This window comes from Mustela lutreola, chromosome 14 (genome assembly GCF_030435805.1).
Source record: "Mustela lutreola isolate mMusLut2 chromosome 14, mMusLut2.pri, whole genome shotgun sequence".
Lineage (NCBI taxonomy): Eukaryota > Metazoa > Chordata > Mammalia > Carnivora > Mustelidae > Mustela > Mustela lutreola.
In genome coordinates, this window is record NC_081303.1 from 19,829,756 (window position 1) to 19,853,415 (window position 23,660).

The 23,660-nt window shown below is 41.9% G+C and overlaps 1 protein-coding gene across 4 annotated transcripts in view; it reads left to right on the plus strand.

The window, feature by feature from the left end:
* Positions 1-23,660, plus strand: part of RGL1 (ral guanine nucleotide dissociation stimulator like 1) — a 258,932-nt gene that overhangs the window by 145,766 nt on the left and 89,506 nt on the right. The gene's annotated exons all lie outside the window — the stretch shown is intronic.

The window sequence follows — 23,660 nt, forward strand, 5'->3', positions numbered from 1 at the left end:
TCCTAAAAGCAGTATCTACTCAGGACCAGCTGAGAAGGAAGGGCCCACTAAGGACACTGCAGATCTGCCATCTGAGGTCAGGACCCGTGTTGCCCAGCACTGAAATGTCCCCGGAGCTGGAAGTGACTTTGTCTGATTAGTTTGTTCTAGAAGCTTCCTCAAAATGGTCTCCTGGGTGGGTGGTGGTACTTTCTAAGAAGCAGGGTGGTTTCTTAATTATCTTGGAGTCAAGCTGGGTTGGACAAGTTTCCTTTGACCCTTAGGTCTTCTACCCACCATGTCCTATTGAAATCAGAAGAGGCTGTACTCTAATCTAGGACCACACCAGTCCTTTTCCCTTCTGAGAGAAAACATGTCCTTATGGTACACAAGTCCCTAGGGTGCTGCCTGTGACTAGCTTCTAAATAAAGGGCCCCGAAAGTCACAGAGAGAGGGGTGGGGGAAAGGCTCCAAAAATGAAGTTTATGGGGTTGCATGGGCCTTGTATTTATTCTGAAAGTTGTAAAAATTCTTTGGGGCTGACCCATTTTTCCTTTCTTAATTAAAAAAAAAAAATTTGGCAAGCATGAAGAAGAAATGTAAGACACGTGACTAATGCTTCAGCGTTTTCTCCTGGAGCCATATTCTTTAAAATTATACCTTACCCATGCTTAGTGTTTTAAAAACAATTGCCCACAAAAGCCACCAAACATTTGTTTCTGAAACTTGTAGACTTAGATGGCATCACTTCCAGGAAAGAGTCCAAAAGCACAATATTTAGGAGTTACTGAACCGAAATCTTCTTTGGAGATTTTTGCCCTGGTGAATTAGATTACCGTAGGAACTGGCAGAAGGCCAGGCAGCCTTTTGCCTTTATTTTGCTTGAGTATTTCCAGTCCTGTTGCTAGTCACCCAGAAATTTTGAGGGAGTTAGACGAAATGACCTTCAAGATGGAAAGTACTGTGATTCCAACAATGGACTGAGTTGGTGGTAAGGAACAGTGTTTATGTCAAACTCCTGTTCTGTACTTTTCACCATTCATTCATTCATTCGTTCATTCATTCAGTTTTTCATTTAAATTTGAGCCCATACTAGGTGCCAAATATTTTCTCTTGGCCTTTGTGCCAAACTCACAGGATTTTAGAGCACTGGTCATGGTGCATTGCAGGGCCTTTAAGGTCCAGTTCCACCCCCCTAACATTATTTCCTGCGTCCCACCTTTGCGTGCTCCCCACTTTAACCTAACGAGGCTACTTCCCTTCCCTGGGGTCTTTTCTCCCCATTGCTGCCTGTGTCTGAAATGCCTTCCTTTCCGCAAATACTCCTCTGTTTGAATCCCAGCCATCTCTCAGATTCCAGCCCCCACCCCCACCCCCCGCACTGCTCCAGTCTCCCGAATGGCGGCAAATTATCCTTTTCTGAACCTCAGCAAACTCAGCTCTGCTCTTGTGAAATCACATGTCATCTTGGATTAGGTCAGACCAGATGAGATTGCCATATTTATAAGTTTAAAATTGTGGAATACTGACATCTTTTTGTGGTTCTTTTTAACCTTAGGGCTGTTTTCTAAGTCCCTCCAGTTAGATCTCTGCAGGTGTATTATCCTCAGGACTTACATTGAGCTAAGATTCAGCGAAGAATGCTTGATCTTTTTAGTTTTGTCATGTTAATTGCTGTTAAACTACGTCTCCTTTAACCTGTACTTGGAGAGTTGATTTAAGAAAATCTAAATGTTGGGCTGCCTGGGTGGTGCAGTGGGTTTAGCCTCTGCCTTTGGCTCAGATTATGATCTCAGGGGGATCCAGTTGGGCCTCTTGCTCAGTGGGGGGCCTGCTTCCCCCTCCCTCTGCCTGCCTCTCTGCCTACTTGTCCAATAAGTAAGTTTAAAAAAATCTTTAATTAAAAAAAATCTAAATGTAAAAAATACTTATTTTTGTGAAACACAATTTTGTTAGTTGTTTTTTTCTAGCTTTTTAAAAATCTTCTAAAATTCTGATTTGGTAAGGCAGTGTATCCGTTATAACTTTCAATTCATTTTAATAAGGTTTTATATAATTATCTATGTCACTTGTTAACGTGATTTAATCAACATGGCCAAAGACAAAACTGTGTTCTCTTTCTGGAAACAGTCTCCCGTCCTAGCAGTACCCCAGAGTTCACGTTGCTTCACCAGTTAGCATCCCATGACTATCTGGTTTGGATACACTTCTAGCCAACTCTCCATCTGTTCAACTCACAGAGCGCCACCGTTTCTATAAAGATCTAAGGGGAGAGTTGGTGGAATGGTGTTTTGAGTCTGTGAACAAGTCTGGAGCATTCCATGGTACTTGCCTAGGACCTGAACAAGATGGGAAGTTAGTTTGATATGATTTTTTCCTCATGGTTTATGTTTGCTCCTAGTGATCACGGCTTGTAAACCATCTGGGATATTGGCAACAATGGTTGGCAGGCCAACCGGTCCACTGTTTGTAGTCTACCTTAACTCCTCTCTGAAAATTGGTGTGTTTTCTTATTGCCAGTCTTTAGACACTTCTGTGAGTCTCTGCTACTGCGAATATTCCACTCATTAATATTATAATACCTGCTGGTTCTTTCAGCGCCCTTTTAGGACACTTACTGGCTCTGGAGACACAAAGTTTCTTAAAGGGCTAACCGAGTGCTTTCTTAGTATCACCTTTTCTATCTTGGACTCTAGTTTCCTCTTTACTATGTAGATCCTACCCTTTCCAGTTTGAAGATTATTTTCCTTGATAGCAAACATAGAAGCATATGAAGAGTGAAATAGTTCTCTTTTCTCCGTTATCAGTTAGCATTATCCGCCCTCCCCCCATCAAGCAATGAGGCTCCTCCCTTCCTCATTCTTGCTCCCAATACAGCTGAAAAAAGCTCTTTTACTTGACCTTACCCTTTTCACAAGACTCAGCTTATTATGACTGTTATCTTTTCCTGTGGCCATGCTTTTCGATCTGTGCTACCCTAAGTAGACAGGGTTAAGCCCAATGCCTTCTTTCTACGTCCAGTCACTTGGAAATCCTTGACCTATTTAGTTGCTTGCTTTCTTCTATTTCATATTTGGAATATTTGTCCTACCTTTCTTGAATCCTCTTCCCTGGTAGAGAAGGTTTATGCTAGCTTTGAAAAAGCATTCTTTTCCTAACACCTGGCCAGCTGTCTGACATTTCTAGAACAGGATCCCTTTCTCCCAAGGTTTCTGTGCATTCTGCGGCGATCACTTTTCATTAGCGATCATGATCTTGTCCAGAGTAATAGGTGTTTTGACTTCCTTTAGCAGGGCAGATACAAACCTTGGGGAAAGCATCACTAGCCGTGGTGCCTGCTTGTACAGCAAGAAGGGGGAGTCAAAGGCGGTTCTGAGAGAATCATTGCATCATCAGCAGAAATAGGGATGCTGGGAAGAAGAACTTATTTGGGGTACTGGTGGGGCACACTGATTCCAAGTTCAGACATGGCATGCTTGGGCAGTTTTCTGATAAGAAGAGATTCGGGATCACAGGGATGTGTTTGGACACCACTCACCTGTATGTGAGTGAAGCAGTATGAAAGAAAACAGAAGGAGGCTGAGGGCCAAGCCTACCGTCACACTCAGGAGGCAAGAAGGTGGAGAGCAGTTAGTCCAGCAGGCAAAGAGGTAAGGGGTCAAGCAGGCTGGTTGGTTACCCTAGGAGAAAGGGGAGGCCAACGTTTTCAGATGTTTAGAGGCCTGTGCACCCTAAGAAACAAGAGTAACACCTGCTCGCTTTTGGTTATTTCAGCTTTCCAGAGCATATTTGAAAAACTGAAAGTTCATGAAAAAGTTCTTAGAGTAACCCAGATGGCACACTATGGAGGGAAGGCCACCATTCTTAATACATACCATGTTAATTTCTTAACAAAATTGGCTATTTATGTATCGTCATAATGAAGGTTTTTGTTTACAGTTGGGTAGATGTAGCGCATTTGAAGAGAGGGAGGCAGACGTGGTCATAAGATGAAAACTGACTATCCCAGTGGTAGGTTGTGTTCCAATGTCACCTCTCAGCGAGGCCTTCTCTAACTACTCATTAAATTGCATCCCCTTGTCCTCCTGTCCTGTCATAGACCCCTTCTTGCCTCTTAACAGCTGTCTGGTATACCCTTTTATTTATTGTTGATTGGTTGCGTCTCTCCTGCATTAGAATCATGCATAGGGTGTTGCTGGTTCCTCCCCTGTTGCCTTCCCAGAGTCTAGAACAGCACCTCGCAGGTAGAAGACCCAGCACGTATTTGTTGAATAATTGAGTATAAGAAAGTAAAGATGATTATACATGCATGTGAACTAAGAAGGTGTAGGTATTTGGGATGATTTAGTTTGTAATAAGCCCTACTCTCTAGGTCAGTGTCTCCAGGGACAGATACTGTCGTCCCTTGCAACATTGGTGGCCTACTGAGCTATGAATGAAACGTTAAATTATGCTTAGGGCATTCTACTTCTAAAGACAGAAAAATAACACATTTCAGAAACATTCCCAGCAAATAAATAAAGCTTTTAAAATACTAGTGTTTAAAAGGCTCCACATTGGGAAAACAATTCCTTCTGTGTTGAACATTGCATTTCCCTGTGTAGGATTGCTATTATGTGATTTAAATGTTCAGCTGACCCTTGAACAGCAACAGGGGTTAGGGGCGTCGACCACCCACAGAGTTGAAAATCTGTGTATAACTTTTGACTCTCCCAAAACTGAACTACTTACAGCCTACCACTGACTGGAAGCCTTCCTGAAAAAGTAAACAGTGGATAATGCATATGTTGTATATCAGCTGTATTATATACCGTATTCTTCTAATAAAGTAAGCTAAAGAAAAGAAAAACCTATGAAGAAAATCACTTAAAACGCTGTATTAGTCAAAGAAATCCACACAGCAGTGGACCCACTCCCGCTCAGACCTGTGTTGTTCAAAGACCTGCTATACGACTTCCTTAAAAATTGCATTTTTCCTTTTCCACATTCACACCTTGAACAACTTCCTTCCAGCTCAGCCGGCAGTGAACATGAAAGGTACGGCCTCCTTCCTTCCTAGTCTCAGAGGCCTTTGAAAGAGGTGTGGAATTAGCAAGAGCCTCGGCTTCGGAGGAGTTTGTGGTGGCTACGCTTGCACATGACTGAACCAGAAAGTCTCTCCACTGGCTTTTCTTCCACACCAACCATGGCTGTTCTGAGACATCAGTGGCCTGTTTGTGCCTCTCATGCTTTCTTGGCAAAATGAATGAGTACAGACTTCTCACTCCCTGCTAGGTGCCCATCCGATCGCGTAAGTAGGTTTGAAAGATGCTCTCTTTCCTCTCCAATTAAGACACAGCTACAAAGCATAGTTCTTCAGTCCAGTCCTAGCCTGGCTGCCGCCTGCACAGTCGTACCCTCTTCCAAGTGGCCTTTCAGTCCTTGAAAAAGCATTTCTTTCTGATTCCCCTTGCTCGTTATTTACTTGGGGCACAATAACTGTTTACGCGGTTTCCCGGGAATGCGTCTAAATTTTAAGTTTTTTAACCTTACAAGCTCCGGAAGCGAGTGAGGAGAGCTTTTCAAGGGGGAAAGGGAAGCCCCCTGCCCCCACTTTAATTCGAGTGACCACAGCAGCCTGACAGCATGGTGGGTATCCACACAGCTCGGCACATTACATAATGGAATGGTCACCCGCGGCCAGATCCTTAACCCATCCCCATTCAGGACCATTGTGTCCACTTGGGGAGACAGGACTTCCTTTGTTTGCACGAATAAGCAGCTAGTGATTATTAGCTTAGCTATGAAGTTAAATCACATTCCTGGAAAGGGAAATGTTGTAGCTTTTTTTTTTTTTTCTTAAATGGGAGAGGATAATGCATTTTCGAAAATCCAAACAGACAGTTACCACTAACGACGTGAGCATTACACCTCTTCGACAAGAGAAGTTTATCTTTCGTTTGATTAAGACAGTTACACATGATCTCCCGTAGTGACCGCTTTTCTGATAACACGAGGTCTAAATATTTGCCTTTAAGCTGCTGTACTGACATAGATCAGCCATGTCCTAGCTGGCCCACACTCTGGGGTTTTTTCCCTCCCAGTAACTCGCAGAGGGAATTTGGACTTGCTGTTGAGTGTAGGACCTGAGAGTGTGTGTTTCATTCACAGCACCCGACCTCGAGTTGGCTCTCACTGTTTGCTGTAAGTGAAATGTGAGGTATGTGGGGGACCTTCAGGGAGCACATGGGGGTCTTACCTCTGGAGTCATCTGGCATTGCTCCTTTGGAGCTTTGTGTGGCTTTGGAATGCAGGGGTCTGGGCTTGACTGTGCCTGTCACTTACGAGCAACATGACTGGGTAAATTACTTTGCCCTTTGAGCCTCAGTGCCCTCATCTTTAAATTGAAGTTGTTGTGGGGATCAAATGTGTGTGTCTAACAGAGCCTTGGTATTAGAAAAGGCCACACATCAGTCAGTTAAGTGTCTCACTCTTGATTTCAGCTCAGGTCATGATCTCAGGGTCGTGAGGTTGAGCCCCGTGTTGGGGTCCGCACTTAACGTGGAGTCTGCTGGAGTTTCTCTCCTTCCTCTGCCTCTCCCCCATTCATGCCTGTGCTCTCTCTCTTTCTCTCTCAAATAAACAAATAAATAAAATCTTTAAAAGAAAAAAAGAAAAAAAGGGTCACATGAACAAAATTTAACAGTATTCACAATCTGAATTTTTCTAGTCAGAATTGAACTTGGATAGTAACACTGATTAACTTCTGTGTCCACTTGCTGGGGTCTGCTTCAGTCAGACACAGTTCAGAGTCACTGTGTGTATGCTTCTACTCCGAATAAAGCTCATGTCAATCGATGACAGTGGAAAAAGAAGAAAATTGGTCTCTTGCTAAGGTAAGGAAGAAAGGGAGTCGGAGAGGAGAGTGGTAACACCAAAATTTTAGAAGAGGGAATTCTTGCCTAAGTAAAAGCAGATTATTTTATTCCAGTCATGGTTTATTTCATTTAATGATCTTTGGAATGCCTCTGGTGGTGTTACTGTGCTTTTTAATCATTAATGTTTCTTATAATAATCTGGGACTTACTGCAGATTCCCCAGTTACAGGGATTTGGATTGTTAGCTTGGAGGATGGGCCCATGAATCTGCTTTTAACAGGTTTCCCAGGTGGTTCTGATGCTGGTGGAGGATGGTCCCCATTTTGAGAACCTCGCCTTCTCTAGTAGTCTTCTAACTGAATCCATTCTTGCGTTCCGACAGTTCGTTCTTTATGTAGACCCAGATTATATCTGATCGTGGTGTACTTACGTCCTAAAACCTTTTAGTGCTTTCCACTGATGCTAGGTTAAGGATCAGAATTCTTCTGGCCAAGTTTATTTCTTGCCACTGCGGCTCCCTCTCCTTTGAGCACATCGACTTCTCTCTAGCCTTCTGGTACACCCAGTTTCTTTCTGTTTCGTGTCATTTGCACCTGCAGTTTCCTCACCTGAAATGTTCTCTCTCTCCTTTACCTGATGAACAGCTACTGATTATCCTGGTCTCTGTTTCCTCTGTGAAACTTTCCCCAATCACTGTGACAAAATCTGACCCCATTCTCTTATTGTTCTTATATGTTCTTTTAGCTCCTTTTTGGGGAAGCAATGATCTCTACTGTCATTAGATAACGAACTATTGAATTATCTGCTTAATATTTGTCTTCTCTGCTTGAATGGTGACTGGGTCGGTGAGGGAGCATGTCTGTGTTCATTTCTGTATCACGCTGTCTTATAATAGTGCCATGAACATACGGCAAGCTCAAGTACTTTTGAATAAATGAATGAAAGTGGGATTTGTGGGAAAGAAGCTCGGTTCTAGACCTGCACTTAAGTTTAATGACTGGGGTTGCAAATGGACTTTGTTATAAGGTGGAAACCATCTTCACTTAGAATTCTAGAATGAGATGTTTTGAACACGTACTTGTTTCAGTAATAAAAATTATCATAAATAGAGGCCTCCAACAGTGGTCTTAGTGTTTAAGGCTTAGAACCTGGCATGGGAGAAAGGGGAAGTTAAAAGACTTCAAATGAAGTCCCGGCTTACTTCATAACATATCTTTCATGCAGGAAGTATTGGAAGCTTCTCGGTTGTCTAATAACCCTCCTCCTCCACCGTGCACCGTATAAACTTTTTACAGTGTATTTACCCTTATGTCACAGAGCTGGTTGATTAGTTCATGTATTCATTTTCTGATACTCCCACTTGGAGTCGTAAAATATGAAAACAAATGCATATTCCCACTCTGTGTTTTCAAAGCGAGCAATTGGCTCAAAGGCTTTTATGTCCGATAGAACAATGAAAGCCACGGCAGTCTCAGAGTGAGAGATCCTTGTTCCGTGTGCTTGATTCCGCGTCTCAATCGTGATGGAGAAGAAATTCTGGAGAAAAAAATCAAAATCCATGATTTCAGTAATTTTGAAAGTCATGATATTCAAGTATGGAACTGAGATTTCAAAAAAAAAAGCTCAGAATAGTCATTTTGATGAATTCACTGAAATCCCCACCTGCTGTGAATAGATCTTTGTTAACCTCAGATTTTTAGTTCAGAGGACGGAGTTTTTTGTATGCTTCAGTACATCTTTGGAGTTTACTAAGCCTTTAATTCATATTTCTAAATCATTTACAATGTACTCGCATTGATTTGTTTTTCACTCATTACTACAAACATGCAGTCGTTGTTAGACATCGTTCCGTGTGCCAGCGACACGGGAGTGGACAAGGTGGATAAGGGCTCGGCTGTTGCGGGGTTGACAGAGAGCAAACAAGGAAGCACGTCAGTGCTGTTAAGAAAGAAACCTAGATCATCTGATCTGGCCTGGCGGAGGAAGATGGGTCGTGTGACGCTGAGGAGATACTCCACGTCCGAAGAAGTAAATGAGAGGAGGGACCCATCATGAGAAAGTCAGGCAGAGTAGATTTTGAGGCAGAAGGAGCAAATGCAGAGTGGATTAAGTGTGAATGGGCTTGCTGTGTTTTGAGAACTGAAAGACGTGTGTCTGGGGCTTAGGGAGGGAGGTGGTTTTGGTGGTGAGGTCAAGGAGGTAGGCAGAGGGGCCTTGTGGGCCATGGTGCAAGTCTGCCTATTATGCCAAGTATTTTGGGAAGCCAGTGAGAGGTTTTAAGCAGGGGAGTGACATGCTCTGATTTGTGTTTTTAAGAGATCACTGTGGTGGGGGTCTGGCTGGCTCAGGTGATAGAGCATACGACTCTTGATCTTGGGGTTGTGAGTTCCAGCCCCGTGCTGGGTGTAGAGATTACTTAAAAATAAAGTCCTTAAAAAAAAAAGGTCACTGTGGGTGCCTTTATTTAAAAAAAAGGCATTTGCTTTAGCAGTCCAGCTAAGAGGTCATGATCAAATATTACATACTTGCATTGTTTCTGTACACACTTTTCTTACTTACATGTACAGACTTTCTTATTTGACGGAATTTAGAATAATTAAGTAAAGCTGGTTTAGGGAACATAATGGTAGATTTGTTAAATAAAAAGCTCATTCCTATCTTAAAAACATTCATTTAATACTCATGAAGTGCTTGTTGGTGTGGTTATAGGCTGATTTCTGGAATTATAAATACAAATATGACCAGTCTTTGCCTTTAAAGATTTCACGGTCTACTGGAGGATGCCTGGAAGTAACCAGATACTGACAACATGCTATGGAAAATGTGTGATTACCACAGATGTTTCTGTCTGTCTCTTGGTAGACATGCACAGTCATCTCTTTTGGGAAGGTATGTAGGAGTGGAATTGCTGAAGCATAGGATAGGCTTGTTTGGCTTGAGTGAATACTTGGGCTTTATTCTAAAAGTAGAATTTGTGCTTTGGAAAGAACATTTTGGCAAGACTGGAGGCAAACAAGCATCATTAAGTGCTTGTTACACCTCTCCAATTAAGAAATGAGGTCTAAATTAAGGCAAGACCATAAGGAAGGCGCATAGAATGGGGAGCTGTTTAGGGAAAGGGACAGGTGGGATTTTGGAGTTGAGGGGAAGATAAGGTGGAGACAAGGATGACTGGCAGGTTTATGACTTGTACCATCGACTAAGTCAGAGGGTAGAGAAGGGGTGAGATTTTAGAGGAATGAAATGAGTTGAATTAGAGTTCCTTCTGGAGTACCCAGAAGAAGAAAAGTTTGAAGGAAATTAAGAACTCAAGATAAAGATCTGGGGGGGGAGGAGTCAAGATGGCGGAGAAGTAGCAAGCTGAGACTGCTTCAGCTAGCCGGAGATCAGCTAGATAGCTTATCTAAAGATTGCAAACACCTGAAAATCCATCGGCAGATTGAAGAGAAGAAGAACAGCAATTCTGGAAACAGAAAAACAACCACTTTCTGAAAGGTAGGACCGGCGGAGAAGTGAATCCAAAGCGACGGGAAGATAGACCCCGGGGGGAGGGGCCGGCTCCCGGCAAGCGGCGGAGCAACCGCGCACAAAATCAGGACTTTTAAAAGTCTGTTCCGCTGAGGGACATCGCTCCAGAGGCTAAACCGGGGCAAAGCCCACGCGGGGTCAGCGTGGCCTCAGGTCCCGCAGGGTCACAGAAGGATCGGGGGTGTCTGAGTGTCGCAGAGCTTGCGGGTATTGGAACGGGAAAGCCGGCTACAGAGACAGAGCCGACAGTAAGCTCGCAGCTCCGTGTTACCTTGAACCGGTCGCAGGCTCGGTGAGCTCGGAGCGCGGCCGGAGGTCAGGCAGACGGGAGTAACTGGGCGCTGTTCTCTGAGGGCGCACTGAGGAGTGGGGCCCTGGGCTCTCGGCTCCTCCGGGCCGGAGACCAGGAGGCCGCCATTTGTATTCCCGTCCTCTGGAACTCTACGGAAAGCGCTCAGGGAACAAAAGCTCCTGAAAGCAAACCCGAGCGGATTACTCACCCCGGCCCCGGGTAAGGGCGGTGTAATTCCGCCTGGGGCAAAGACACTTGAGAATCACTACAACAGGCCCCTCCCCCAGAAGATCAACAAGAAATCCAGCCGAGACCAAGTTCACCTACCAAGGAGTGCGGTTTCAATACCAAGGAGAGCAGCAGAATTCCAGAGGAGGAGAAAGCCAAGCACGGAACTCATGGCTTTTTTCCTGTGATTTTTTTTAGTCTTGCAGTTAATTTAATTTTTTCTTTTTCCTTTTTCATTTTTTTTTTTTTTCTCGCCTTCGGGTAAAATTTTTTTTTTTTAACTGTTACCTTTTTCTTTTTTAACGATTTTTTACTAGTTTATCTAATATATATATATATTTTTTTACATTTTTCTTAGGTGTTTTCTTTTTTTAAAAAAATTCTTTTCTTTTTTTTTTTTTTTTTTTTCTTTTTTCTTTCTTCCTTTTTGAACCTCTTTTTATCCCCTTTCTCCCCACTCACGATTTTGGATCTCTTCTAATTTGGCTAAAGCATATTTTCCTGGGGTTGTTGCCACCCTTTTAGTATTTTACTTGCCCCTTCATTTACTCTTATCTGGACAAAATGACAAGACGTAAAAATTCACCACAAAAAAAAGAACAAGAGGCAGTACCGAAGGCTAGGGACCTAATCAATACAGACATCGGTAATATGTCAGATCTAGAGTTCAGAATGACAATTCTCAAGGTTCTAGCCGGGCTCGAAAAAGGCATGGAAGATATTAGAGAAACCCTCTCGAGAGATATAAAAGCCCTTTCTGGAGAAATAAAAGAACTAAAATCTAACCAAGTTGAAATCAAAAAAGCTATTAATGAGGTGCAATCAAAAATGGAGGCTCTCACTGCTAGGATAAATGAGGCAGAAGAAAGAATTAGTGATATAGAAGACCAAATGACAGAGAATAAAGAAGCTGATCAAAAGAGGGACAAACAGCTACTGGACCACGAGGGGAGAATTCGAGAAATAAGTGACACCATAAGACGAAACAACATTAGAATAATTGGGATTCCAGAAGAAGAAGAAAGTGAGAGGGGAGCAGAAGGTATACTGGAGAGAATTATTGGGGAGAATTTCCCCAATATGGCAAAGGGAACGAGCATCAAAATTCAGGAGGTTCAGAGAATGCCCCTCAAAATCAATAAGAATAGGCCCACACCCCGTCACCTAATAGTAAAATTTACAAGTCTCAATGACAAAGAGAAAATCCTGAAAGCAGCCCGGGAAAAGAAGTCTGTAACATACAATGGTAAAAATATTAGATTGGCAGCTGACTTATCCACAGAGACCTGGCAGGCCAGAAAGAGCTGGCATGATATTTTCAGAGCACTAAACGAGAAAAACATGCAGCCAAGAATACTATATCCAGCTAGGCTATCATTGAAAATAGAAGGAGAGATTAAAAGCTTCCAGGACAAACAACAACTGAAAGAATTTGCAAATACCAAACCAGCTCTACAGGAAATATTGAAAGGGGTCCTCTAAGCAAAGAGAGAGCCTACAAGTGGTAGATCAGAAAGGAACAGAGACCATATACAGTAACAGTCACCTTACAGGCAATACAATGGCACTAAATTCATATCTCTCAATAGTTACCCTGAATGTGAATGGGCTAAATGCCCCTGTCAAAAGACACAGGGTATCAGAATGGATAAAAAAACAAAACCCATCTATATGTTGCCTCCAAGAAACACATTTTAAGCCCGAAGACACCTCCAGATTTAAAGTGAGGGGGTGGAAAAGAATTTACCATGCTAATGGACATCAGAAGAAAGCAGGAGTGGCAATCCTTATATCAGATCAATTAGATTTTAAGCCAAAGACTATAATAAGAGATGAGGAAGGACACTATATCATACTCAAAGGGTCTGTCCAACAAGAAGATCTAACAATCTTAAATATCTATGCCCCCAACGTGGGAGCAGCCAACTATATAAACCAATTAATAACAAAATCAAAGAAACACATCAACAATAATACAATAATAGTAGGGGACTTTAACACTCCCCTCACTGAAATGGACAGGTCATCCAAGCAAAAGATCAGCAAGGAAATAAAGGCCTTAAACGACACACTGGACCAGATGGACATCACAGATATATTCAGAATATTTCATCCCAAAGCAACAGAATACACATTCTTCTCTAGTGCACATGGAACATTCTCCAGAATAGATCACATCCTCGGTCCTAAATCAGGACTCAACCGGTATCAAAAGATTGGGATCATTCCCTGCATATTTTCAGACCACAATGCTCTAAAGCTAGAACTCAACCACAAAAGGAAGTTTGGAAAGAACCCAAATACATGGAGACTAAACAGTATCCTTCTAAAGAATGAATGGGTCAACCGGGAAATTAAAGAAGAATTGAAAAAAATCATGGAAACAAATGATAATGAAAATACAACGGTTCAAAATCTGTGGGACACAACAAAGGCAGTCCTGAGAGGAAAATATATAGCGGTACAAGCCTTTCTCAAGAAACAAGAAAGGTCTCAGGTACACAACCTAACCCTACACCTAAAGGAGCTGGAGAAAGAACAAGAAAGAAACCCTAAGCCCAGCAGGAGAAGAGAAATCATAAAGATCAGAGCAGAAATCAATGAAATAGAAACCAAAAAAACAATAGAACAAATCAACGAAACTAGGAGCTGGTTCTTTGAAAGAATTAATAAAATTGATAAACCCCTGGCCCGACTTATCAAAAAGAAAAGAGAAAGGACCCAAATAAATAAAATCATGAATGAAAGAGGAGAGATCACAACTAACACCAAAGAAATACAAACTATTATAGGAACATACTATGAGCAACTCTACGGCAATAAATTTGACAATCTGGAAGAAATGGATGCATTCCTAGAAACATATAAACTACCACAACTGAACCAGGAAGAAATAGAAAGCCTGAACAGACCCATAACCAGTAAGGAGATTGAAACAGTCATTAAAAATCTCCAAACAAACAAAAGCCCAGGGCCAGACGGCTTCCCGGGGGAATTCTACCAAACATTTAAAGAAGAACTAATTCCTATTCTCCTGAAACTGTTCCAAAAAATAGAAATGGAAGGAAAACTTCCAAACTCATTTTATGAGGCCAGCATCACCTTGATCCCAAAACCAGACAAGGATCCCACCAAAAAAGAGAGCTATAGACCGATATCCTTGATGAACACAGATGCGAAAATACTCAACAAAATACTAGCCAATAGGATTCAACAGTACATTAAAAAGATTATTCACCACGACCAAGTGGGATTTATTCCAGGGCTGCAAGGTTGGTTCAACATCCGCAAATCAGTCAATGTGATACAACACATCAATAAAAGTAAGAACAAGAACCATATGATACTCTCAATAGATGCTGAAAAAGCATTTGACAAAGTACAACATCCCTTCCTGATCAAAACTCTTCAAAGTGTAGGGATAGAGGGCACATACCTCAATATCATCAAAGCCATCTATGAAAAACCCACCGCAAATATCATTCTCAATGGAGAAAAACTGAAAGCTTTTCCGCTAAGGTCAGGAACACGGCAGGGATGTCCATTATCACCACTGCTATTCAACATCGTACTAGAGGTCCTAGCCTCAGCAATCAGACAACAAAAGGAAATTAAAGGCATCCAAATCGGCAAAGAAGAAGTCAAATTATCACTCTTCGCAGATGATATGATACTATATGTGGAAAACCCAAAAGACTCCACTCCAAAACTGCTAGAACTTATACAGGAATTCAGTAAAGTGTCAGGATATAAAATCAATGCACAGAAATCAGTTGCATTTCTCTACACCAACAGCAAGACAGAAGAAAGAGATATTAAGGAGTCAATCCCATTTACAATTGCATCCAAAACCATAAGATACCTAGGAATAAACCTAACCAAAGAGACACAGAATCTATACTCAGAAAACTATAAAGTACTCATGAAAGAAATTGAGGAAGACACAAAGAAATGGAAAAATGTTCCATGCTCCTGGATTGGAAGAATAAATATTGTGAAAATGTCTATGCTACCTAAAGCAATCTACACATTTAATGCAATTCCTATCAAAGTACCATCCATCTTTTTCAAAGAAATGGAACAAATAATTCTAAAATTTATATGGAACCAGAAAAGACCTCGAATAGCCAAAGGGATATTGAAAAAGAAAGCCAACGTTGGTGGCATCACAATTCCGGACTTCAAGCTCTATTACAAAGCTGTCATCATCAAGACAGCATGGTACTGGCACAAAAACAGACACATAGATCAATGGAACAGAATAGAGAGCCCAGAAATAGACCCTCAACTCTATGGTCAACTAATCTTCGACAAAGCAGGAAAGAATGTCCAATGGAAAAAAGACAGCCTTTTCAATAAATGGTGCTGGGAAAATTGGATAGCCACATGCAGAAAAATGAAATTGGACCATTTCCTTACACCACACACAAAAATAGACTCAAAATGGATGAAGGACCTCAATGTACGAAAGGAATCCATCAAAATCCTTGAGGAGAACACGGGCAGCAACCTCTTCGACCTCTGCCGCAGCAACATCTTCCTAGGAACAACGCAAAAGGCAAGGGAAGCAAGGGAAAAAATGAACTACTGGGATTTCATCAAGATCAAAAGCTTTTGCACAGCAAAGGAAACAGTTAACAAAATCAAAAGACAACTGACAGAATGGGAGAAGATATTTGCAAACGACATATCAGATAAAGGACTAGTGTCCAGAATCTATAAAGAACTTAGCAAACTCAACACCCAAAGAACAAATAATCCAATCAAGAAATGGGCAGAAGACATGAACAGACATTTCTGCAAAGAAGACATCCAGATGGCGAACAGACACATGAAAAAGTGCTCCATATCACTCGGCATCAGGGATATACAAATCAAAACCACAATGAGATATCACCTCACACCAGTCAGAATGGCTAAAATCAACAAGTCAGGAAATGACAGATGCTGGCGAGGATGCGGAGAAAGGGGAACCCTCCTACACTGTTGGTGGGAATGCAAGCTGGTGCAGCCACTCTGGAAAACAGCATGGAGGTTCCTCAAAATGTTGAAAATAGAACTGCCCTATGACCCAGCAATTGCACTATTGGGTATTTACCCTAAAGATACAAATGTAGTGATCCAAAGGGACACATGCACCCGAATGTTTATAGCAGCAATGTCCACAATAGCCAAACTATGGAAAGAACCTAGATGTCCATCAACAGATGAATGGATCAAGAAGATGTGGTATATATACACAATGGAATACTATGCAGCCATCAAAAGAAATGAAATCTTGCCATTTGCAACAACGTGGATGGAACTAGAGCGTATCATGCTTAGCGAAATAAGTCAAGCAGAGAAAGACAACTATCATATGATCTCCCTGATATGAGGAAGTGGTGATGCAACATGGAGGCTTAAATGGGTAGAAGAATAAATGAAACAAGATGGGATTGGGAGGGAGACAAACCATAAGTGACTCTTAATCTCACAAAACAAACTGAGGGTTGCCGGGGGGAGGGGGTTGGGGAGAAGGGGGTGGGATTATGGACATTGGGGAGGGTATGTGATTTGGTGAGTGCTGTGAAGTGTGTAAACCTGGTGATTCACAGACCTGGGGATAAAAATATATGTTTATAAAAAATATATGTTTATAAAAAATAAAAAATTAAAAAAAAAAAAAAGATAAAGATCTGGAAGTTGATATGCTTGTGTTAGGCAGAACTGTGGGATTTATGTATGAGGTGGCTAGAAAGAAGATGCAGACTAAGAGGAGGCTGGATGTTAGAAATGTCCCCATATTGGTGCTTAAATGAAGAATCAGGAACTAGCAAGGAACCTGTAGTATGGAAGGAGAGCCTTGAGGGCCATGAGCTGGAATTCTGGTAAAGTGTGACTCTGGGTCCAGACCACCTAGATTGACTCCTGGCTCTGGCTACTTTTTAGCTGTGTGCCCTGGGACAAGTCATTTAGCTTTTCTTTGGCCTTTGTCTATAAAATGTGTGTAAAATGCAGATAATAAATGTATCTGCTTTATAAGCGTATTATGGGATACATAAAAAGTGCTTAGAATCATTAGTTGTTATTGAGAAAGGGATGTTCATAAACTAAAGGGGCAGAGATTTCCAGAAGGGAATCAGTGGTTGCCTGATCTGTAGGGATACCGCAGGAGGGAAGTGCAGGAGCATTTTCACAGGGTTGACAACCAGGGGGAAGAGTACTGAGGGCAGAAGTAAAGTCTGTAGGCTAGTCTTAGTACCTTCCCTTCTTGTAGGAATGCGCATTGAATTTCAGAGCATACACATGTCAGAAAGATCACATGGTTTGCTTGAGAGCATCTCAGGTCTTTGACATGAGTGTTAATAGCTTGGTTTATTATAGAACTCTTTTATCTCAAGCAGTTCAAAGTGCATCCCACTTTTTTTTTTTTTTTTTTTTGAATCATCCTCACAACATCAAGGTGAGTTAAGAAAGGTCAAGGTAGCATTATTCCAAGTTGACAGATGAGGACCCTGAGACTAAGAGAAATCCCATGGCTTTGTCTAAGCTTATATTAGTCAGCTTCTCCTTTATTCTGTCGGTGGAGTGTACCCCTCTCTCTTCTCGCATTGTCAGGCACAGGATTCCTCAGAGGGTGGTCAGGGAATCTTCTGCATTTAGCATCACGTGGGATGCTGGCTACAATGCAGATCCCTTGGCTTTATTCTAGGTTGACTGATCAGCGTCTCTGCAAATATGGGTTCAGGAATCAGTGATTTTGCCAGCACTCCAAGCGATTCTTTTGAAACTGTTTAGTGTGTTCAAGGAAACAGAAATAAATCCCCAAGTGCACATTGTTCTTAGTGACATTATTCACACACACAAAAAATCTTGAAGTATTTTATGTTTAGAAACTCAAACTATTGTAACTAAAACTTTAGAGCTGTTTCTGAACATATTGCCTGATTTATTATCTTTGTGAAATGGCGTAGTATCTTTGGACTTGAAAGTAAAACTGATTTGACCTACACACATGAATAGGACAATTTATTGGTGTGTTACCATAGCACTGCTGGGTGTGTCACAGAGAAGCTATGGCCAAGAATTCTTCATATTTACTTCATTGTGGTTAATGGTTCCATCTGCAATTACTGTATATAGTAAACATATATATATATAAATTTATAAGTATATAAATATATTTATTAGTTACTATATTATATATTAATTACTATATATTATATATTAGCTACTATATATCAATGTGTATGTTAGTTACTATATATATAGTAAGCTCATATATATATATATATATATATATATATATGGTATTGATCAGAAAGAGTTGCTTTCTCTGTATTCATAGCTTCTGTTTTCTTTTTGTTTTTTTTTAAAGATTTTATTTATTTATTTGACAGAGAGAAATTACAAGTACACTGAGAGGCAGGCAGAGAGAGAGAGAGAAGGAAGCAGGCTCCCTGCTGAGCAGAGAGCCCGATGCGGGACTCTATCCCAGGACCCTGAGATCATGACCTGAGCCGAAGGCAGCGGCTTAACCCACTGAGCCACCCAGGCGCCCAGAGCTTCTGTTTTCAAGTGATAATGAAATCAACCATATCTCTCTATGGTACTTCCAGTGGAGCAGCATAAGACTCTCAGGGTCAGGTAACTTGAAGACTGACGCTAGGGGATGGACTTCATTACACAAGCCTAGGACCAGGCAGTGATGGCTCATAAATCACTTTCTTCTCCTTTAGTTGTAGGGGAGGTGGATTTTTCTGGGTGAGTTGGCAGTCTTGTCTCTCTGGTTCTCTATTTTTACTTTTGGCTTCCAACAGCCACATAGTAGGGACTCAACAAGTACATGTTGAATGAATGAATCCACTCAAGTGTATTTAGGAACTACCAAACACAACCAAGTGAAAAAGAGTTATTCTAGCCCACTGCTGAGAGGAGTAGAAGGCACTGACAAGTACTCGATGATTAATTGAAGTAGAGCTAGAAACAGAGTCTGGTTCTGTGGGATTCCCCCAACCCCTGCTCTTCTTACCATTGATTGTCCTCCTTACCGTTGACTCAAGAGGTCTTTATCTGAAATTCTCACTGGAAGGCCTCTATTATTTACCTGGAATTATTTAACAAAAATATGCCCTAATCTAAGTTCTGTCCATCCCTTCCCTTCCATGCCATTAAGGGAGAAGATTCACATTCATATTAGATAATCTCCACCATAGGTTTTTAAAGAATACAGTCCTTTTTTTCCTTATACATACCCTTAGCACCTCATTTGGGTTCTTTGCACAATGGAAGTTCATTTTATACTGTTTTTACTGACTTGAGATCAAGAATGGGTCATGACCCATGGGAATGATGAGCATATTATTAGGAAGATAAATATTTTCCTTACGACTGACATGCCTATATTTTTACATATATTTTTGACACATTAAATCTATTGAATGGAATGGTTGCTTTTTCAGTTTCTGTTCACTTGAGAAGTTGGATCTATGTTTTTGCCAGCTATCAGTCCTTTCTATAATCTATCTTCTCCTTTATTTTTGTTAAGTGTCAGCATTTACAAGCCTGCCACTTTGGCTGAATCTCACAGTCAATCACATTGTCATTCTTCTTTCATTTTCCTTTCTCTCTAAAGCTAGAAGGAAATGAGCTCTTGGCTAGAGAGATTTATAAACCTAGCAGGTAGGAAAATTAATTAATAATCTGGAAATTAGAGGAGAGCATGCGTGTTCCCCATGGGTTCTTACTCTGTGTTATCCAGTAGCTTCTCATATGGCTTACTGACATTTTTTTCCTGGCCTCTTTGGAGCCCTTGGGTGAAGTCATTTGTCTTTCTTAGGATTAATTTACTCATTTAAGAAACTGTAATAATGAGGGGGATTTTTGTTTTCCTCTGGAGAGGGTGTGTAGCACTAAAACAATATTTTCCCCCTTAGCTGTTAGAGATCTCGGTCAGTGTCAGGAGGAAGGAGGCATTTACTACAATAAGACCCAACTGTTGGTGAAAGTAATTGAGGTAGGGGAAAAAAATTGGAAAGAGGATGTTAGTATAACATACAATATTTTCTTTTAACTATAGAATCCTGAGTAGTTCTTAAAACTGTTCAACAGGCCTTCAGGTCTGTTCTTTCATTTTATCTTTCTTAAAACAATGGTATAAAGTATAGAGATTCTGGGCTATTGATGGTTCTGATAGCCCTGGGTACGCAGATATGGAGATGGAATACCCAGTACTGTGTTGCTTTGTGTTTTAATGCAACACACTATATAGAAAGACAGGGCTGGTTTTATATCCTGGCTCTGTCCATTATGCTAATGGGCTGGGTACCTTTGGGCCAGGCCTCTCACCTCTCGAAACCTCAGGTTCCTTTATTAAATGAGAATATAAATGAGAATAATTATTGTTCTGGAAGATTATTGTAAAGATGGAGTGTCTGACCCATGCCCAGTAAATACCTATGAACCCTCTCTTCTCTTCCTTTTCATTTAGGGCATGAGGATGGTTTTCTTAGACTCTATTTATAGATTATGAGGAGGAAAATCTCCTGCGGAAAAAAGGCAGTTTATTTCAGAATATCTTTCAGAGTGATGTACTCAAGATAAACTAAATTGTTCTTCCCACCTTGCCCTGGATTTGATCACCTGAGAGCACGTTGAAAGACACCTGCTTGCTCTGTACGTAGCCATGTCTACAAATCCCTGACCTAGGAATATTACCTTGTCAAATTCAGCTCTGAGGACTCTGTCCTAGAGCTTTGAGGGAACAGTAAAGTTAAACTGTACCTTTTTTTTTTTTTTTTTTTAAACAGGTTTTGTTTTTTTTTTTTTAAGATTTTATTTATTTATTTGACAGAGAGAGATCACAAGTAGGCAGAGAAGCAGGTAGGGGGTGGTGGGAAGCAGGCTCCCCGCTGAGCAGAGAGCCCGATGCGGGGCTTGATCCCAGGACCCTGGGATCATGACCTGAGCTGAAGGCAGAGGCTTTAACCCACTGAGCCACCCAGGCGCCCCTAACCTGTACCTTTGAATTTGTAAGTCCGCATAGACTTTAAAGACTTAGTTTTGGAGGGAAGAAGAAGCAAGTTAGATAGTCATTACTTGAATTCTGAAATCCAGGGGAATAATGATTTGCTGGCATTTTGATAATGGCGCTTTGATTTTTATGCTTTATCATTATAAAGGGGATAATAATAGTGGGAAAGAAGTGTTTACTTTGCTTAAAAGGGAACTAATCCCATAGCGGAGGAGAAGGGATTCTTTAGTGTGGTATGTAGAAGAAGAATCAAACTAAGGACTATGTTTGGGAACATTAGGCAATTGCCACCCCTGCAACCTACCCCTGCCCCTCATGCCCCAAGGATTGGTGAAGGAGCCCTTTAAGTCTGAGAAGGAGATAAAGCCCCATGGAACTGTCTATGGGCTTTATGGGGGGCTGGGAAAGCCTCCGGGCTGTGGAGAAGCTTTTCCATTCATAGCAGGCTTCATTCACAGAGAATGTTAGGTCACACGGAAGCTCACTACCCCCTGCTGACCTTTCCAGACAGAGGTTGGCTGGGCCGCCCAAATACAGAATGAGTTCCAGAAAGCCAGGACACCTGTTAACCTGTGACCTCAGGATATGATGACCTTGGCTATTTGAGGCTCTGAACGAGAGAGAAAGAAGGGAGTCATACATTTTGCAAATTCATCCTGGATCCTAAACTGTCTGTGACTGTTTGTGCCATGATTTGGTAAATGCAACAGACTATTTCAGTTCAGACCTCCCTCCCCTCATGCAGCTCTAAATCCTTGAACTTCTCAAAGTAACACGTGATTTCTAAATTTTATAACACAGATGGGCGAGACATGGAGGCATTAAGTTACTGTCTTAGGCTCCGTAGTAACTTGGCCTCGGAAATGGGGATGGAGCCCAGGTTAATTCAGAACATCTTTATCATTAGCATTCTGAGTTTTAAGCACAAAAGTAGCATATAAAAGTGAAATTATCTTTTTGGGAAATGTGATGTAGCAAACTCCCTGAAATCCATCTGATTTTTTAATTTGGCCCCTGTAAAGACTTTGGGGTCCTGCCAGGAGGACCGGAATGTCAGATGTGGGGATTTGCATCAGCAAGATGGAGTCTGTGATAGGCTAACATTGGACTGAGCAGCAGGAGGACTACGTCTTCAGGCGATGGAAAACACAATTTCCTGTTTCGTCCAGGACAGTTCCTGGACTGAAGGGGGATCTACGGAGCCCAGTTAAGACAGGATGGTAGCGGGAGCTGGGGTTTCTGTGTGATAAAACAATGGCCTTTGTTTGTTGTCACAGCTCTCTTAGCATTTTCCAGAGGATGAAGGGTACTCATCCTAGAAGTCTGACCACACTGTGACATGTGGCTTCAAGTAAAGTCAACTCTTGGGGACCCTGTCATTGTTTTGAGAGCACCTTCATGCTCCGCTACTCTGCTTCCTTCACATACCTACATTTATTCTTAGCTCAGAGGCATCATTTCTGCCTTCCCCAAGGTCAGAGATCACAGTGACAACACAGATGCCTTAACCAGAGTGGACACAGATTGAGAAAAATATTCAGCCTCCCCGTGTGAAGGTCCCTCCTGCATTTACCATAGCATCATCTGGGAGGGGCTCCTGGGCAGTGGCAGGCTGGTAAATAGCTCTCCAGAACAAACGCCTCAATTTGTGCCCAGTGTGCCAATTTCTATGTGTAAATCTTTCCACAATGACCGAATTTACAATACCAAGGCGGTATCATTGAACATGGAACTGAGAAAGGGTGTGCACAGTTGGCTCTTCCAAGCAGGGCATGCCGGTTCCAGCACATCACTGGCTGGACCTTGTGTGTTTTTGCATAATTAGATGGAAGGTTGGGTTGGCCTGTGTCTAAATCTGGGAATGAAGACTTCTGAGTTCTCTACCCAGAAATGTTACCAAGGATCAGGCGATGTGTATGTTTGCTGCTTGTGCAGGTGCTTCTTCTGGTGCTTGCCATCTCTGCCCTTGGGACCTTCTGAATTTTGGTCTTCTTCCAGATGCCCTCCTCAGTCCTCTGTTCTTCCTGTTCTACACAGTCTGCCTGTGACAGTGAAGCCATTTTAATTGACGTAATGTCTACGTATTTCCACCTTAGACCCCTGTCCCCAGCTTTGATATTCTAACTGCCTTTTGGACTGTCCTATTGGAAAAATCCCCAAGATACTTTGAGTCCTAGGTCTCTAAGTTGGAATTCAGTACCTCCGTGCCACGAAAATCTGGCTTCACTTTCTCAATTTTCGTTCATATGGGTGGCGCTGTTACCATCTCAGGCATTCACACTAGAAACCAGGGAAATGTTCCTGGTTCTTTTCCCTTAGCTTCATCCTCTGCATCCGACTCTTCAGCAAGTCCTGACAATTCCTGAGTAGCCCCTAAATATGCCCCCTCCCACCACTTTCTCTAGCTCTGTCATCATTAACGCAAGTTGAGGCCCTTCCAGTTATGTACCCCAAGTATCAACAACTTTCTTACTGATTTTCTCAGCTTTGAAACTTCCCATCACATCTGTCCTCCACACTGTGATTTCTCTGACCACACTTGAAACTAGAGGAAATGACGCCTAAGCTCTATAGGATTTGACCAGCATCCTCCATGATCGGGTAGTTCCCTGCTGACTCTCTAGCCAAGCTGTCCATTCCTTTGGTCTTATTGCTCCTGTAACCAATAGGATGTCAACTCCTCCCACCCCCCCCCACCCTCATATCTCTTTTCTTAATGCCTTTGTGCTGGTGTCTCTGCTACATCCTCCCCAACGTTGTT